This window comes from Callospermophilus lateralis, chromosome X (assembly GCF_048772815.1).
Source record: "Callospermophilus lateralis isolate mCalLat2 chromosome X, mCalLat2.hap1, whole genome shotgun sequence".
Lineage (NCBI taxonomy): Eukaryota > Metazoa > Chordata > Mammalia > Rodentia > Sciuridae > Callospermophilus > Callospermophilus lateralis.
This window is the reverse complement of record NC_135325.1, coordinates 101292474-101312303: the sequence shown is the minus strand read 5'-3', so window position 1 is coordinate 101312303 and position 19830 is coordinate 101292474. Positions and strand designations below refer to the sequence as shown.

General features: G+C 35.2%; 1 pseudogene; it reads left to right on the top strand.

Annotated features, from left to right (window-relative positions):
• Positions 1-18267: 18267 nt before the first annotated feature.
• Positions 18268-19572, top strand: LOC143639486 (E3 ubiquitin-protein ligase Mdm2 pseudogene; annotated as a pseudogene).
• The last annotated feature ends 258 nt before the right edge of the window (positions 19573-19830 follow it).

The window sequence follows — 19830 nt, the reverse complement described above, 5'->3', positions numbered from 1 at the left end:
TATCTTAAATATTCTGTCTCTTTCTTGAAAGTTGTCTTGCCATCTTACTTGGTTTGTAACTATTTCAATACCTCCCCTCCCCACTTTAAGAAATTCTTTTTTAGTCGTCAGTGATAATAAATAATAATGATAGAAGTAGTTACTTTTTAAGCTCTTGTTTTGTGCCAGAAACTCTATGGAGCATTTCACATGCATTATCTCATTCAGTCCTTAACAATTCTGTGATGGAAGCACTAATAGTTACTCCATTTTATAGAGAGAAAATTTGAGGTTCAGGATCCTGTGCCCCATTCCTCTCTATCTAAACACCTACTTCTTCTGTATGTCTAGAAGTGAAGTTAAACATTAATTTATTCTTGTCTGTAGCCATAGTGACTAGCACAGTGGCTATCATAGGCACTCAAGGGGGTTTGCTGGTTGAATGAATCAGTGTTTTTTCCCTGATGCTCAAAGGCCCCAACCACATTGTGCTACCTAAGCTTGAACACCTGAACTCATCTCTCTAGCCCTGCCCATATTAAATTGTATCTTTTCTATATTAAATGCCTTTCTGGACTTTATTTCTGCTGGACAATTGATAAATTAATCCTGATAGGATGATAGCAGCAGATAATTACTGTATGTTAATGTGTCACCCCTCCTACATAACTTATTTGCATTTTAATGGAGGAATTCTACAGATAATCCCTTAAGGCAAAGGAATGAATCTTGAGGGTGAGAAATCCAGATTCTGTGCCAAACTGTAGTTGTGGGGATGGGGAAAGAACAAGAAGGTGGTGATAAGCAGGTCTCAGAAATGACGCTACTTAAGTATTGTTCCAGCTTTGATTAATATAATTTTTAAAAGCCAACATATGATCTACTTCTGTATTTTCTTAGTTCTATATTAGAACTGTTGATTCTCTAGAGGAAAACTTCAAGCTCTTTTGGGCAAAGACAAATGGCTAAGTCTAATAAGATGCATGGTACTGTGAAATTAGATTAATTAACTAGGATTAGAATTTAGGTTGTTTTCAAGACAAAATGTGTCCAAAGTATATGTTTATGAAATATTTTTTGCAGTATTAACATTGGGACACACTGAATATAATTCTTCTCTTGAAGTTGGCAGGGGGAGCAAATAATGGGACTGCTCAGGAGAAGAGGGGAAAAATATCTCCTTTTATACTCTTAAATGTAGGTCTTAGTTTGTCTCACCATGGTATATTCCATTTTGGTCAATGATTTCTTTAAGATGTCTATATGGAATGTGTTACTGAATTTTTAAAATGTTTTTGTAAGTTCAGTTTTCTGAGACATGCACATAGTTACCTTTTACACAAATGATGTGTTTTTTAGGTCAATTTTTAAGTAACAAGATATTGTCATTTATCACAAAGAATTAATGAAAGAGATACCAAGTGGTTTATTGACATAGTATGAATGCTTAAGATGGTCATTTATTCAACAAATATCTGATGAACACAAACTGTTCCAGAAACTGACAGGAAAAATGGGAATAAAAGGTTACTAATGTCATATAACCTTGAGCCAGATCTGGGGTTTTTTACTTCTTTTTCCCGCAGGAGACTTCTTTTAGAAACTGCTTCCATTTGGTTCCATGGATCTATTTATCTATTCTTATATCAAAACCATACTTTCTTGATTATTGTCATTTTGTAATAAGTCTTAAGATCGGGTAGTATGATTCCTTCAACATTGTTCTTTTTCAAGATTGTTTTGGCTGTTCTTAGTCCTTTGTTTTTTCTACCTAAATTTCAAAATTGTTTTTTTTTTATTTCTACAAAAAAAAGACATCATTCCATAATATTGATTGAGATGGAAATTTGGAGAGCATTGAGATCTTAATGCTGAGTCCTCCAATCAATGAACATAGTATATGGTATTTTATATTTTTCACAGAGTTCTCACAAATATTTGTTAAGTTTTTGTTCTTAAATATTTTGCAGTTTTTGCTGCTATTATAATTATTTGGCATTTTAATTTTAATGTTCTAGTTGTTTGTTGTTACTATGTAAAAATACATTTGATTTTCAAATATTGACCATGAATCCTGCAACCTTCCAAATTTCACTTATTAATTCTAGTAGCTAATTTTCAAAACCTTAGGATTCTCTATATAGGTAGTCATGTCATTCATAAATAGTTTTACTACTCTCTTTAAAAATCTGTTTTCATTTTATTCCTTTGCTGAACTTATTGTATGATCTAGGACTTTCAATACAATATTGAAAAGAAGTAGGGAATCCAGACATTATTTCTCTGTTCCTTATCTTAGGAAAATTTTTTTCAGTCTTTCAATATTAAGTATGATTTTAACAACGATTTTTAAACAGCACTATATCACAGCTTGATTTACAGATTGAGAATGTTCTCTTTTATTCCTAGTTTGCTGAAAGGTTTCTTTTTGTCCTAAGCAGATATTAAATTTTGTCAAGTATTTCTCTGTACTTATCAAGGTGATTGTGATTTTTCTCTTTTATCCTCTCCATAGTATGAGTGACATTGATAGCTTTTTTGAATATTGTACCAACCTTGCAGCCCTAGGGTAAACCCTATTTGATTATGATTTATTATCCTTTTCATATGTTGCTTGATAACATTTGATAATATTGTCTTGATTGTGTCTATATTTATAATTTGTTTATATTATATTTGTTTTGACTTAATTGTAAACTATAGGGTATATTTATTTTTCTTTACTTAACTTTATATCATAAATAAATATATATATTTATATATATTTTGTTGTAGTGTCCTTATCAAATTTGAGTATTTGGGTTATACTGACCTGGTGAAATGAGTTGCAAATAATTCCTTCTCTCTTTTTTGACATAGTATTGGTATCTTTATTGACATAGTATTGACAAGATTGGTATCATTTGTTTTCTAAATGTTTGATAGAATTTACCAGTAAAACCATGAAGGACAAACATTCTATTTTGGGTTTAATTTGAAAATCACAGAATCAATATGTTCAATAGCTATGTGGGTAACTAGACTTTATATTGCTTTTTTATGTTAGTTTTGTCAATTTTTAAAGGAATTTGTCAATTTAATGTATGATGTTGAATTTTTTATAAAGTTGTTCATAAACGTCTACAGGATCTATAGTGATGCCTCCACCTTAATTTCTGATATTTTTATACTTTATACTTTATTTGGTGGTGGTTAAAAATGTATAAGTTCTGGGGATGTGGCTCAAGCGGTAGCACGCTCGCCTGGCCCGGGTTCGATCCTCAGCACCACGTACAAACAAAGATGTTGTGTCCGCCGAAAACTAAAAAATAAATATTAAAAATCCTCTCTTTCTTTCTGTCTCTCAAAAAAAAAGTATCAGTTCTGAACAATATATAATTATGAATGTCCTTTGTTTTATTTTCCTGGCCAATGATTCCTAATCTACAGATACTTGTTTCTCTTTCCTTTATAATACACCTACCTATCATTCTCAGAATAATAAAATTGTCCAGGAAAGGGATTTTGCTGTATAAACTACTACAATTTTATCCCAGGGAATTTGTTTTTTAATCAAAAAGAAATAATCGAATAACTTAAAACAGTCAAACTTGATGTAAAGAACAGCAACCACCTTTAACTTTGATGAAATGCAGTAGTTCATTTTGGCATTTTGTTGCAAACTAGAGTGACTATACTTAATAATAATGTATATTTCAAAGTAGCTAAAAGAAAATTTTGAATGTTTCACTACAAAGAAATGATAAATGTTTAAGGAAAGGAATATGCTAATTGTTCTGATTTGATCATTACACATTGTGTATGTGCCTATATATCCATATATGTATATACTAAAACATGATATTGTACTCCATAAATTTTTACAATTATATATCAATTAAAAGTAAAATTGGCCTGGTGTTGTGGCGCATGCCTGTAATTCCAGCCACCCAGAAGTCTGAAGCAGGAATGATTACAGTTTCAAGGCCAACCTCAGCAATTTAGCAAGACCCTGTCTCAACAAACAAAAACCCAAAAAGGGTTGGGGATGGGTCTCAGTGGTTAAGAGCCCTTGGGTTCAATCCCCCTGTGTGGTGTGTGTGTGTGTGTGTGTGTGTGTGTGTGTGTGTGTAGAGAGAGAGAGAGAGAGAAAGAGAGAGAGAGAGAGAGAGAGAAACTAAAATGTATATAACATTATTTTAAAAGTTAAAAAAATGTAATAGTTCAGATTGTTCAAACAGCAGCAAAGAATCTGGTATTAATGAAAATGCTTGATTTACTAATAATCTACAGTTCAAAGTTCAAATGTGCTTTTCTAAAGTCATGGGGAGTGAAACATAAAAGTATTAGGAAGTATGAAATCTTAAATAAAAACTAAGTAAGTGAGGCTGGGGCTGTAGCTCAGTGTAGAATGCTTGCCTAGCATGAATGAGGTACTGGATTCAATCCTTAGCACCACGTAAAAATAAATAAATAAAAATAAAGGTATAAATCATATATATTAAAAAAAAAAAACACTAGATAAGTGTACTTAAAGGCAATCCCAAACTGCTTTTTAAACCAAAGGGAGTTTGTAATGATACACACACAAACACATAACCACACACACACACACACACACACAGATAACACAAAGTATGTGGACCAATATACATGATCCATCATTCCGTCATCTTAACTGCTATCATTGTAATGTATTTTAATTTGGTCCTTTCTTATGTGTTTCCATTTGGTGCTTTTAATGCACAGATTTGTTTTGACTTAGTTGTAAACTATAGGGTATATTTATTTTTCTTTACTTAACATTATATCATAAACATGTTTTCAAGTTTTTACATATTTTTCATTGCTTTCACTTGTAGTGATGGCATAATAGTCAATCAAGAGGCTATAATAGCATATAATTATTTCCATACTTTGGCCCAATGGATTTTTCTAGTTTTTCAATTTCCTTGAACAACGCTGAGATTAATATCTTAATACATGTAATTTTCCTCTGTGTTTGGTATTATTTAATTTAAAAGTGATTCATGGAAGTGAGATTATAATCCAACATAAAAGAGGAAAGTTTTGTTTCAATTTCCTAACCACAGAGACTTTTTCATCATGAACATATTATTAGATTTTGTCATATGTTGGAGGGTGGTGATTAGTATTGATACTGTGGGGTCTGTAATTTGGCATACTAAAGAAAAATGCTTGAGAGCATTTTAAGGCATATGGTAATATAGGAAAAAAACTTTAAGCCTCCCAAGATCATAGATTTGTAAGAAATTCAGGGCTAGGAGAAGGATGTGGTGAAGAAATGGTGGGACAGGAATGTATACTTAATTCCAGTGAAGAATGAAAAGTAATATTAGCAGTTCAAGAAGTCCTACTTCTGAAAATTCTGCAGTCTGAGATACATCCATTGGGGAAACTCTTATTTCTATAGAAAAGTCATTTTTTAATAACTTTATTTTATTTATTTTTATGTGGTGCTGAGGATCTAACCCAGAGCCTCATTCGTGCTAGGCAAGCACTCTACTGCTGAGCCACAACTCCAGCCCCTATAGAAAATCATTTTTAAGTACTGAATTATCTATATGAAGTAGCAGCTGCAACAATATGATTACTTCTTAATGTTGTTGGACATTATATTCTCTTATACTCAGAGGGAATGATGGCCAGTATTTCATAAGAAGATACCTCAAAGAGAGTGTTGTATGATCAAGTAACCCCCAAAACAGCAGCTTCCATGCTTGAAAGAGTTAAGGGAACTTTCAACTTCTTCTTCAACATGAAGTTTTGAGTATAACATGGAAGTGACAACTCTATTTCATTTTCTAGTAAGAGGAGAAAGGTCACCCTGACTATCATACTCAGAAAGATTTGTGAAAATAGTTCAAATATATATGATATGATACCATTGGGCTAGCCCTTACCAAAGAAATCACCTACCTTAATATTTCATTTTCACTGATGGAAAGGTCTTAGGATCAAGGAAAAAGGAATACAGAAGATAGAACTGAAATAATTCTTTATTTAAGATATGTCTGGTTTTCAGTAGAGCTATTATTACTATTATTATTTGAAATAAATAATAGGGGCTACCTCTCCTTATGTTCTCTTGTATGTCAGCTTGTGAACTATTCTTTCTAAATTATATCCTGGTTGTCAGAGATTGCAAGCTTTTAACAATCTTTTTTCCCTCCTCTCCCCCAATGTGGCACTGCAGAGCAATAATTTGATGTGTTACTTTTAATTTTTGTTGCTCTTAAAATAGTGTTTGGTTGTGATGTTGTATAGAAATGTCAGTACTACTGACTTGTCAACCTCATTTTACTGCCCCAGTGACTGCTTCCCAAACATTAATTATGTTGCAGAGAGACCATGTCTATTGTTTCTAGGATTTTTCTCTTAAATTATGAACTTTACATTGCCTTAAAAATTAAATGTAGCTGATTAGTGCTTATAATATTCTCTTAATGAAACACAGGTGGAGGTTCAAGCTACATATCATATAAAACACTGACAATATTGCCAAAAGACAGTCCACACCCAGTTCATTTTTCTGTGACAAGTAGTTTGTAAATGATTACAGTCCTTACCACGTTTGTCAACCTCTGTGTATTCTGATGTCAAGTTACCTCAGAAATATAAATGAGTACTTATCACGAGGCATAGTGGATATCATCCATGTGTTAGTCACACTTGCCCATGAGTAAATGCTTAAAACTACCACTGCATCTAAGAAAGTTATAGTGGGCCTATAACTTTGATTCAAAGGTCTAAACTTTGAGTGGTGTTTTTTTAAAAAAATGGTATGATTGAAGAATTAGGTGCCCTATTTAATCAGATGATATGCTTTGTACCACTTCTGAGGAATGGAGAAATAAGTAAACTATATTTAAATTGAAAATTACAAATAATGGATTATAGTCTTTCTGTGAATACTCAGAAGTCATTCTAAATTTATGCTGTTCTTCAGGGTCATCATTGGAAATATCTATTATGATATTGGCTGAAATCTAAATCAGTAGAGATTTCTTGATGATAGAATGCCAGAATACAGAATGTGGACTGTAATTCACATGCTTTATTGAGAAGTAAGGGTAAGATTCAGTTCTGTGGGATTTTAACCTTTGATATTTGAAATAAATACCAAAGAAGAAACAATGAAAAACAACATTCTAGAAATACCAATTTCAGTAACTTAAAGCCTGGAGCTTCCTTAGCATAGGCAGAGGGGGTAAAAGCCTTAGTTTTGTATCTCTGAATTCTATTAGAGAGATTTTATTTAAGAATATGAATACTAAAATTCATAGGAAATTCCAAATTCTTAACCTACTCATCAGTGTTAATTCATATGTTCAAGCTACCAACAATGTAATACTGATTCCTTCGAGGCTGTGGAGGAGAAAAAAAATTCATCATTGTTATCTTTTATCTAGGGATTAGATCAATTCTCCTCACATAAAATTAAATCCACAGAAGACATTCCATAAAGATTTAGGCCAATCCTTTCTCTGTCCTGAGGGTCGAAGAAAAAGGCCCAATAAGAACTCAGCCCCATAAAATCAGTAGTTGCTGGAATGCTTGACTTTGGGAGCACAAAAGAAAGTACTCTCCAGTGACAAGATATCTTCCTTAATGGTCTACTATGGGGCCTAACATTTCAAACTAAAAATTAATACCTTTAGACAAAGATGCTGAATTTCCAGATGACCTCTATAAAAATTAACTTCTTCTGGGAGAGATAACTCATTTAGTTCCAATTAATCATTAATCACTTCAAATAAGTTGTTGACAGGTAGACATCTGGAAAAGACATGAGAGAAAGGGACAGAGACAGATCAAGTAACCTTTGATGAAGGAAGGGAATGATCTGTAGTAGGGACAAAGGAAAAGTGCATAGTAGAATATTTTATTCAGTTTGTTATCAATAAGAAGCCACTGTGATTCTGAAGGAGTGATGGGAAGGGATTCCGTGTGTGTGTGTGTGTGTGTGTGTGTGTGTGTGTGTGTAAGTATGTGCATGCCTGTTTGAGAACTAGGGAAGATGGTGATTTCAGAGAAAAATTTACCTACTGATTACTGGTAATATCCTATGAGAAATGAGAATCAGTAAGTTGTTAGAGCACAGTTATTATTTAATTTTTATTATCAGAAATTTAATTCTTTTCTTGAGGTGATTATGTGTTTCCTTCAAATCTTAATATCACTTCTTGCATTGATTATCTTTTTGTAAAAATTTTGCTTCATTCTAAGCAGTCTGATTCAGGGATGGCCTATTATGTTTTGGTCAAATTTGGGTTTCTGACTTTGTCAACCAGATCAACTTACTGATTCATGAAATGGGTCTATATATGTGTACATTTCAAGGAGTGTGTTTGTCATTTTACTTGCTTCTGAGGTTTATGGACTTAAGTTACTTAACCTCTGTAAACCTATAAATATAAGTTTACAGTCATAACAATAGTGATGATGGTGGTAATGGTGATTATGATGTTGGTAGTAACAGTGATGGCAGCCAATAATGAAGAAGTGAGTGCTCATTGAGTATACCACATTAGAGTGGGAACATCATACAGATTATTTTAAAATATTACATATTGTTCCTTTTCCTCATAATATTAGAATGTTTTCATTGCAAAACAAAAAGAAAATATAAAAATTGCCCTTAGTGCTACTGTCTAATAATCTGAATATTCCACCATGTGACCATTGTTAATACTTTAGTAGTATATGTACGTTAAATTTTTTGCTACAAAGTATGCATAACATAAGCATTTCCTAATTGTCACATTGGGTATTGTTATTCTAAATTTATAGATGAGGAAACATGAAGTTTAGTGAATAGAGGAGCTCTGTAGAACCCAGCTCCCCTACTCAACCCAAAAGCTTTCTTCTATAGATTGCACCTCATTTTTTGTAGTAGAAAGGTTCAAGGTCTGATACCTCTCCCTTTAGCCAGTTAAATCAGCACTTAGAATGAACTCAGATATTTCTTCCCTCGTTACCAACTAAAATCCCAGTAAGGAATGCTGTCATTTAAGACAAGGTTTACTAAATGACAAAAGACCAACCATACCAGCTGTAGGACCTAATCATTCAAATTGGCAGCTATATTTTTGTAAAAGCCTCCTATCTCACACAATGCTCCTCCCACTTAAATATGAGGTCTTCATTTTAAATTGGCATTTTCCCTGAGAGTTTCTATTGAGCTGCTATGAAGGTTTCTGTTTTTTTTTTTTTTTTAATTATTGGTATAGAATAGTGGGTTTCATTGTGGCATATGTCATAGCACCAAAGTTAAAACTATGTGTTTTTAAAAATCTACAGAGATGTCGTCTTCAAATGTACATTGGTGCCCTGCTCTCCAACATAACCCTTCCCTGATCCACAAGAGGTAGATTGACTGGCAAAGTTTAGATCTTTTGGCCTAAACCAGGGTCTATTTGGGCATTTTATAACCCCCTAGGGAAAATAGGACACATATATTTGGCAATTCTTTTTGCCTTATACTTTTAGTGCACTTGATTGCTTTTTATTTTAGCTTTTGTTTTATTTTCCATGGGTTATTTTCATTCTTTGAAATTAAAAAATAAAATAAAGTCTTATTTCTTAGCCAGGGATAAACCTAAGACTCATTTGTATTTTTCTGGACTGATAGGGAATCCAGAAGATAATTTACAGTCCTTCTCCACAGTAGATAATCTGGATAGTTTGTACCCACAAATGGGTCAAACATATTGCATTCAGTGTTCCATCAAGTCATGCCAAGTATATGCTCTCATGGGTTTAGGTTTCAAAAGAAAGGGCTAGGAGGTTATGCATTTCCTGGCATGGGGTATACCTCTTAGTGAAATGAAAGACACTTTACAGACAAAAAGCTGGCATGAAACATACCTTTGATTTCACCAGCAAGCATGCCATATGTCACAGAATTCTACTGCTTCCTCTCTGTTATTTCATCTGAATGCCTCTTTCCTGCACAGGGCTTTCGGTTGCAGTTAAGTAAAATGGATAGTACATTTAATTGATGTAAGTAACTTGAATTCAATTGGGGGCTTAAGTTAATTGTGTGATAAATGAATAGTTTGTTGAGTTTCATACAATTCATGGGAGGCAACATACATAGTGAAAAGAGTACCAGATGAGGAATAATGAATCCTGGGTTCTTGTCCAAGTTCTGTTACCATCTAGCTATGTGACCTTTGGCAAATATCTGAGCTTCTGTTTTTCTCATCTGAAAGTGGGAGTAATAATATCCTCCTGACATGCAATGTCAGAGAGGTGTCAGGCATATAAATTATAATACTGTTTGTGAATATTTAAAGTTTGTAAAAGTCTAAAGTGCTTTGCAAAATGTAAGGTATTATTAATATATGCTTCCAGAACAGCTACACATCTATATGAATACAGATAAGAATGGCAGAAAAGAAAAAAAAATTATAAATTTCACATAAACTTTGTCATCTCTATTTTTATGATGAAAAACAATATATACTCAATGTACAGAATGGAGACAATAAAAGGAAAAATGATTTACAATCACACAATGCAAAGATAAGTGCCATTAGTATTCTGATGTTTCTTTATTTTCATTCTTTTAATTTTTTCAAATAATTAGTAATAAATCTGTGTATGTGTGTAAGGGGTGTAGTTTTTCTGATGACAAATTAATAAAGGTTCATTATAGAAAATTTGGTAGAAAGTTATCCCCCTCTTCCCATGAAAAAGGATTAACAATTTTTCATTAATTCTAATTTTCATTTATTTTTTCATTTCACATAGTATTCTACTTTTTTCCTACTTGATTACAAACTCTCCAGCAAGGAATGGTGTTGCACACCCATAATCCCAGCAGTTTGGTAGGCTGAGGCAAGAGGATCACAGGTTTAAAGTCTGCCCCACCAACTTAGTGAGGCCCTAAACAATCTAGTGAGACTCTGTCTCAAAAAATAAAAAAGGTGGCTCAGTGGTTAACTGCCCTTAGGTTCAATCCCTGGCACAAAAACAAAAACAAAAACAAAAACTCTCCAAAAGTATTTTAACATTTTATTATCCCCTAAAACCATACAAAAGTAAAGTACATGATTTAATTAACCTAGCACTGAACTCTCACACAGCTTCAATAATTTTCAACCTATGGACACTTTTGCTTCATCTATATTCTATCTAATTACTTATTTTTTCCTCAAGGGATTTTTTCTTTTTTTGGTGCTTAGGAGGATTAAAACCAGGGCTTTGTGCATGTGAGTCAAGTACTAACTGAGCTGTATCCCCAGCCTCCATGGGTTTTTTAAAGTAAATTCAAGATATCATATACTTTCATCCATAAAATTTTAGTATATGTTTGCAAGATATTTAAACTCTCCTTTATCCTATGTACAACACCATATGGCACCTTAAAAATGAAGTTTTTTAAAAGTATGAGATATCTGTTCATTTCTAAATTTCTTAGACTATCTCATATTTATGTTCATTTTCTATTTCTTTGGTCAAATAAGAATCTAAATAAAATGTCCACATCACAATTGGTTGATATGTCTCTTAAAGCCCTATATTTCTCTTCCCTCTTTTTTTTCTTGAAACTTATCTGTTGAAGAAATGGATCATTTTTTCCTGTCAGTTTTCAGGATACTATATCCGGTATTTCCTGTAAGCTGGATAATATATAAAAACTTTAATTGAGAAGCAAATATAACACTTATGGTAACTTTTTATGTTTTTTAAGTTGTATACTTTTGAGAAAACAAGAGATAAATGATCAGAGCATTTGAAAAACATTTCCATATATATATGAAAAAATATATAAATGATATATAAACTCGAGATTATTATTTCCAACCTATTTTAATGCATCTGTGTAAATTTATTTGAAATATATGCAGAATTGAAAACTTGGGACTTAATAGGTTAGAAACAAATAACAGTGTGAAATTAGTTCTAATATTTTCATTTTACATAATCTAATATATTCAAAATATTAAATCAATATATAATCAATATAATGTTATTAATGAAACATTTTGCATTTTTTATTGCACTGTTTTTGGAATCCCAGCAAAAAAAAAAAAAAAAGAAATTCTTAATTTTTTAATAAAATCCAACCTACACAATCAGTCATTTGGGCAGCACTTCTGGCTGTGATCTAATTGAGGTGTTCTGCAAATGCATGTCCCCCCAAATAAGTGTAAAGCTAAAAAAATTGACCAAAAGAGCCCTTTAAGCACTATAGAAGTCAATCAAAAGCCTATAGCAATCCAAGAAGCACTTATAATTGAATGAACTCTTGGGCTTTGAGTAATAAAAAATGAGAATCTATATTGTTTTGGACTATGGCTGCTCATGCACTCCACATCCCATCTCAAGATTGGCCAATGCCAAGGTTCTGCCATTGTTAGATACGCTGTAAGCATCGTTGCTTCACTGCCACAGTGAGTATCATTCACTTGATATGAAGTGGTGCATGATGCCCATGTGAAGTGGCAATGTTGGTAGAAATGACAATCTCAGAGTTAGGCTAGTGGGGAGAACCAACAGTTCCGCTAACCTATGGTTGTGGTTGTGGTTATGAAAAACATTCCTGGTTGAGACTGTGCCTATGTGCAGTGGACAACAGAGACCCCAAAAGACCCAAGCCAGCCATATACCTACGAGAGTGCATAGAGGAGATATGATATTTTCCCAGTGCAAAGTGGAAGGTGTGGCAAATTTGAAAATGACATGAATCTTGAATGAGCTCACTTTTGTTAATAAAGATGGAATCATCCTATATGTATTTCCTACACAAAGATCCACTGGTAGAGGATACAACTCTTATAGGTTCAAGGTGATTAAGTACAACCTCTGAGTAGTGAATGACAAATCACAAAGCTTCCAAGGTCACAGGGGTGACCCTGAGAAAATAGTTTTAAAAAACAAATATAACTTAAAAAGTGACCAAAGACATCAGCAGTTACACTATAGAGTGATATATTCTGAAGATTTCACTTAACAAAATTAGTAAATAAACAAACAAAAATCAACAATAATCTTCAGAGGAAAAAAGTCAAGATTTTCTATATACTATCTAAGATATACAATCTTCAACAGAAAATTAAGATATGTAAAGGAACAGGAGAGTGCCATGCTCAGTTTAAAAAAAGCAACAAGAGGGCTGGGGATGTGGCTCAAGCAGTAGCGCGCTCGCCTGGCATGCGTGTGGCCCGGGTTCGATCCTCAGCACCACATACAAACAAAGATGTTGTGTCCGCTGAAAACTAAAAAATAAATATTAAAATTAAAAAAAAAGCAACAAGAAAGTAGTCAATATAAACTGGCTTTAAGTGTCTCCAGATGTTGCAATTAGCAGACAAGGTTTCAAAGCAGTTATTATAAATATATTTAAAATAGTGTTAGCTTTTCATCACTGTGACAAAATAATTGAGAAAAAACTTAAAGTATACATTTCTTTTTAAAAAAACTAAAAATCATCATTTATTTCTTATTGCAAAAATTATACATGGGTATTGTAGAAAATACAGACAAGCAAAAATAAGAAAATAAAGGCAGGGTGTGGTGGTGCAAGCTGGTAATCCCAGCGGCTTGGGAGGCTGAGGCAGGAGGATTACAAATTCAAAGTCAACCTCAGCAATTTAGCAAGGCCCTCAGCAACTCAGTGAGACCCTGTCTCTAAATAAAATACAAAAAAGGGGCTAGGGATATGGCTCTGTGGTTAAGCACCCCTGAGTTCAATCCCTAGTATGGGGGAAAATCAAATCTAACCACAATTCCCTTGTAATCAGAGAATATCATGTTCATTTGTTATTTCTCTTTCACAGCAGGGCATTTTTTCCTTCTATGAATATAGATGCTTAGTTTTGTTTCATTCATAAAGATGGAATCATCCTGTATGTATTGCTTTTAATATTTTCACCAACAGTATATCATATAAATTTCCCCATAATCCAATGTTATTCCTTAGCATTAGTTGCATGACTTTGTAAAAATTAGAGCTTTATAGTTATACATAATAGTGGGTTCATTCTGACAAACTCATACATGCATGGAATTCAATTTCAGTTCATGATCCCTCCTTTTTCCCTCCCCTTTGCCCGTTCTCCTTCCTCTACTCTACTAGACTTCCTTTTGATCATCTATTTATTTGTATTTGATTGGTTCTTTTTACTTACACATAAAGGTGAAATTCCTTGTGGTATATTTATATATGTGCATAACATGATTTTGAAAGAATTCATTGCACATTATGCCTCCCCTCTTTCCCATCCTTCCACTGGCTCACTATTTCAGTCTTTTCAGTCCATGGTGAGCTGACTCCACTGTTTCTGGGCCTGTGGTAAGGCAGAACATCACGGCAGAAGGTTATGGTGGAGGAAAGCTGCTTACCTCATGGTATGTGGGAAATTGAACAAGACGAAGTGGTTGGGGACAAGAAGTGTTCCTCAAGGACAAGCCACTATGGATCAAGTCCCTTCAAATAGGTCCCACCTCCTACAGTTTCTACTACCTCCCAATTGTGTGCTCATCTATGGACAGAGTAATCCACTGATGAAGTCAGAGTCCTCATGATCCAATCACTTTCCCAAAGCCCCACCTCTGAAAGATATAGTAAGCAAACCAACCACAAAAGTCAGTAATTTCATCTGGTGCTTTAGTTATTCCAGTACGGCCATAACATCTGACATAAAAAAAACTGACTTCCTAAATAATATTTTCTCAAGACAATAGATAGCCTACTTTTAGTACATTTGTAGTTGTAAAAATCATTAATAATCATAACTGTGTAAATTATAGTACAGTTTACATGGTGCTTTCATATGTATTTTGTTATTAGAGTCATCTTCCTGCACACTGAGGGAGGAAGGGCGTTTAACCTTTAATTTGCTAAAGGAAGGAAGGTTGACTGATTTATCCAGTGAGTGACATAATGAGTCCAAACTCAGAGTTCCAGACTCCAAGTTGAGTGCCTTTTTACAACACATTTGCAACTCCATTGTACAACTCCCAGTAGAGGAATGTGAACACTTACATACTAAAAGAGGGAATCACAATGGTGAAAATGACAGTTCCTTCTCTGTGTGTGTTCTTAGTACCCATTTGTTGGTAGGGAGGTTGAGGAAACCTAGCTTGTGGCCTGAAATGGTACAGAGGTAGGTATCAAAGTGATCACACATTGACCCAATGACACCAAGTCAATTCTAGCCTTCTTTCATCTGAGCATCTAGTCTAAATGCAACATATGGTAAGCAGGGGAAATTTTATTGAAAACGGACTTTATGACCTTGCAGACAGTCATTTAAATAAAATCAGATCTAGATTCTTTCTTTCCTGGGTATCTTTATGCCATCCTTGTCTAAGAAGGTATTCTATCTGTTACATAACTGAGAAGGAATACATCATTTTAAGCTGCAACTGAAAGTCTTGGCTGAGTACTCTGATTCCAGCAGCTTCCTTTGAATCTTATTTCAGAAACTTGATGAGTCTCTTATGGAAGAGAGATTGAATTCAATCTCTGGAGCTGCACATGTTGGATTTGAATTCCAGTTAGCTGTGTGATCTTGGTGAAATTACTTAACCTCTCTGTGCCTCTGTTTACTCATCTGTAAAATGGGAAAAACCTACCTCATTATGAAATTTTAAGAATGAAACGTGACAGTAAGATGCTTAAAAGAATATCTAGATCTTCTTTCTAGTCCTCTGACTTCTGTAAAAAATCATTAATATTAATTGTTAATATTAACCAATTACAATATTAAATGCTATTATTTATTATTAGCAGTAATAACATTTAATAAAGCTGACAATATGAATTTATGCCAGGACTTTCATCTTGTACTTGATATATATGTTTTTTAGTTGTAGATGGACACAATATCTTTATTATTTGTTTATTTTGATGTGGTGCTGAGGATTGAACCCAGTGTCCCTGCATGTGAGGCAAGCACTCTACCACTGACCTACGACCCCAGACCCCTGTTATTTGCTTTTTAAAATGTTCACTCTTATTTTTTTCAGGTGCCATCCATAATATCTATGGGAGGTTCATGGGATTAATGATATTCAGTATTTCCCCTGTGTTACATATATGTGGAGACACACTACCTTGTCATAAAGAACCTATGTTTTAGAACTCTTATATAGGACTTTTGCTAGTATTAGCTTGCCACATTTGGCATAGTTATCATTTGCCCATAGCAGCAAGCAACTTAGTGCAAATCCCAGGAATCATTATTAACCCCTGTATCCACCTCTGCAGTTAGTAAAGGGTGTATATCTTTGTAGTATGTGTTAGTACCCCCTTTTCAGTCTAATCTTTAGTATAATTGAAAACGAAATTCCAGCAGTAAGCAGTAAAAATTCTGCTTCCAATGTTTATACATGCAACTTGAGAAGGTTACTGATAAAGTGCCAATTTTGCTAAACTAATGCTGAAAATGGATGGCAAAACAAAGCTTTGATTAATACTTGCTGTTGGTAAACTGGAAGAAAGTGATATCTCTGGTTATATAATACCATATTTAAAGCCCATTACTTTTCAAGATACTATATTAAATTTGATGCTACATTTTGGATAAGTATGTTAATGCTGAAATTACTATGAATTTACAAAACCCCAATGGATTTCATTGTATGAAAAATGAATTGAATATGATTGTTTACTTGGGGAAATAAGCAGCTATTGTTCTTCTCTAAAGAGTAAAAAAGCTTTTGTATATTGAGTTACCTTCAATTTTCTTGAAGATTGTTCCCTTTATTAAGTGTTTAGATGATCTACATAATCCACCACAAAGGATATTGAGAAAGATAATTTAAAATTACTTTAGGAGGTTGTTAGAGTTCCAAAGAGATGGTGTGATGGAGATAGATGTCACTGAAACTCAAAGATGTTTTATTACTTGTGAATTACTAAGGGATAGAAATGCACTAGGTTTTTACACAATTACAAAAAAAATCTGTTTCTTAATGAGATTCTGGGCAGTCATTTTGGAAGGTAGTAAATGTTGCAATTTATCTAATGGCATAGAGGGAAGTCCTCAATAAGTCTTGAAAAAGTCATACTTTGTTCACATGTTTGTGTGTGTGTGTGTGAGAGAGAGAGAGAGAGAGAGAGCGCCAGAGTGAGCGAGTGTGAGGGTGCGAGACAGATATTGAAAAGGTATAACTTCAAAAATACTAAGTTAGAGTAAGTGTTCAGAGTCTGGAGTCTATAGTGACTCTGTCAACTTCCTCATTCAGTGATTCTTCCCCTCTCTCCACTTGTCTCAGGTGATGCAATATTGGTGTCCATTAAAAGTTTTCAGGTTTTAACAAAAATAAGGAGAAAAAAAATAGACAAAAACAACCAGAATAGCGAATAATTGAAAGAAACACTTGGGAGACCATCACTATTCACTTGCAGAATTAGGCAAATTCCACTTTTCTCTTTCAAAATGGCCTAAACAGGCAGGGGCCGGGGCGCGCGCGCGCAAACGCCCGGATGGGCCCTAGCTTCCGGCGCACCCCCGGCGGACCCGTAGGGAACGCGCACCGCGGAGTTCTCAGAGTTGGGCGCACAGCGGTATTCAGCGCACCGTGGGCTTCTGTGCACCGCAAACCTCCGCGAATTAGTGACCTGGGCGCGTGGCGGACCAAGGTGCACGGTGGACTCTGGCGCATTGGTGACCTGGGCGCTTTGGGGACTTCACCTCACCGCGGACTCTGGCGCACCTCAGACCCCGGCGCATTGGTGAACTCGGCTCACCGCGAGCCCCGGCGCATTGGTGACCCAGGCACACCGCGGACCCCGGCGCACGGGGGACTCTGGCGCATTGGTGACCTGGGCGCTTTGGGGACTTTGGCGCACCGCGCACCACGGCTTCTGAGGGGGTGTGTGCGGCTCTATGTGACTAGAAGACGGAGCTTTAAACCGAGTTTGAGGGGCGGCCCTGACCCCTCTGCCGAGTTCCTGCCGCTTCCGCCTCCAGGGAGCCTCCTTTCTCTTTGGACTTAGTTCGAGCGCCGGTGACTTGGGACGCGCGGGTAGAGTGGTGGCGGAGGTCCCGGGCGTCGGGCTACCGCGCATCCTGTGAGGGAAACTGGACGGCGTGAACGAAATCCCCCTCCCCCCGCCTGAAGCGCGGAAAAATCCCATGTGGTGAGGCGCAGCGGCGTTTACTGGCTATTGGACACACCTGTGGTCACAGACGTGAGGTACGTTTTCTTTACTGGTCCACGCGGTTATTCAATACCAACATGTCTCTGTCTACTGAGGGTGCCATGAGCACCTCACAGACTCCAGCTTCGGAACCAGAGACCCTGTATAGACCAAAGCCATTGTTTATGAAGTTGTTGAAGTCTGTTGGTGCACAAAACGACATTTACACTATCAAAGACATTATATTTTATCTTGGCCAGTATATAATGACTAAACGATTATATGATGAGAATGAGCAGCACATGGTATATTGTTCAAATGATCTTCTAGGAGATTTGTTTGGAGTGCCAAGCTTCTCTGTGAAGGAACACAGAAAAATATATGCAATGATTTACAAAAACTTGGCAATAGTCAATCCGCAGGAACCACCAGATTCCAGCACAGCTGTGAGTGAGAGCAGATGGCACCTTGATGGTGAGAGTGATCAGAAGGACCCTGTGCAAGTGCCACAAGAAGAGAAACCTTCATCTTCCAGTTTGGTTTCTAGCCCATCTACCTCAACTAGAAGGAGAACAATTAGTGAGACAGAGGAAAATTCGGATGAATTATCTGGTGAACAACAGAGAAAGCGCCACAAATCTGATAGTATTTCCCTTTCCTCTGATGAAAGCCTTGCTCTCTGTGAAAGAAGCTGTAGCAGTGAATTGACAGAGACTCCAGCAAATCCAGATCATGATGGTGGTGTAAGTGAACATTCAGCTGATTTGTTGGATCAAGCATCCGTTTCTGATCAATTTAGTGTAGAATTTGAAGTTGAGTCTCTTGATTCAGAAGATTATAACCTTAGTGAAGAAGAACAGGAACTCTCAGAAGACATTGATGAGGAAAGTCTAGTTACTGCACATCAGGCAGTAGAAAGTGATTCAGATTCATTTGAAGAAGGTTCTGAAATTTCTTTAGCTGACTATTGGAAATTTACTTCACACAACAAAATGGACCGTGCCAGTGGTGAGAACTGCCTTCCTAAAGATAAAGGGGAAATCCCTGACAAAACCAAACTGGAAAACTCAACACAAGAAGAAGAGAACATGGATGTGCCTGATGGTAAAAATTTTACAGTGAAAGATTTTAAAGACTCTTGGGTTGAGCAAAATGATAATGAATTCACCCAAGCCTCCCAATCACAAGAAAGCAAGGATTATTCTCACCCATCAACTTCGAGTAGCATGATTTGTATCACCCAAAAAGATGTTAGACGGTTTGAGAGGGAAGAAACTCAAGAAGAAAGTTTGGAGTCCAGTTTTCCCCAAAATGCCATTGAACCTTGTGTGATATGCCAAGGTAGACCTAAAAATGGTTGCATTGTTCATGGCAAAACAGGACATCTTATGTCATGTTTCACTTGTGCAAAGAAACTGAAAAAAAGGAATAAGCCCTGTCCAGTGTGCAGACAACCAATTAAAATGATTGTATTAACTTACTTCAACTAGTTGCATTTTGTTAAAGTAGTATTATACATTTCTAGCTGTAACTCTAAAAATTTAGATAACCTGGATTTTATTTTTGCTTACATGTATCAAGAGAAGTATCCCCCTGTAGATTTCTTTGTAGTGTAACTTACCTACTTTGGGAAGAAAAGTAGTGAATATGTTCTTTTCTTTTATGAAAATTTCACTTCTGTTTATATTTTGCATTTGGATTTTAATGTAATTTACATTAGATATATATCTCATCCTTTACCTTTATCC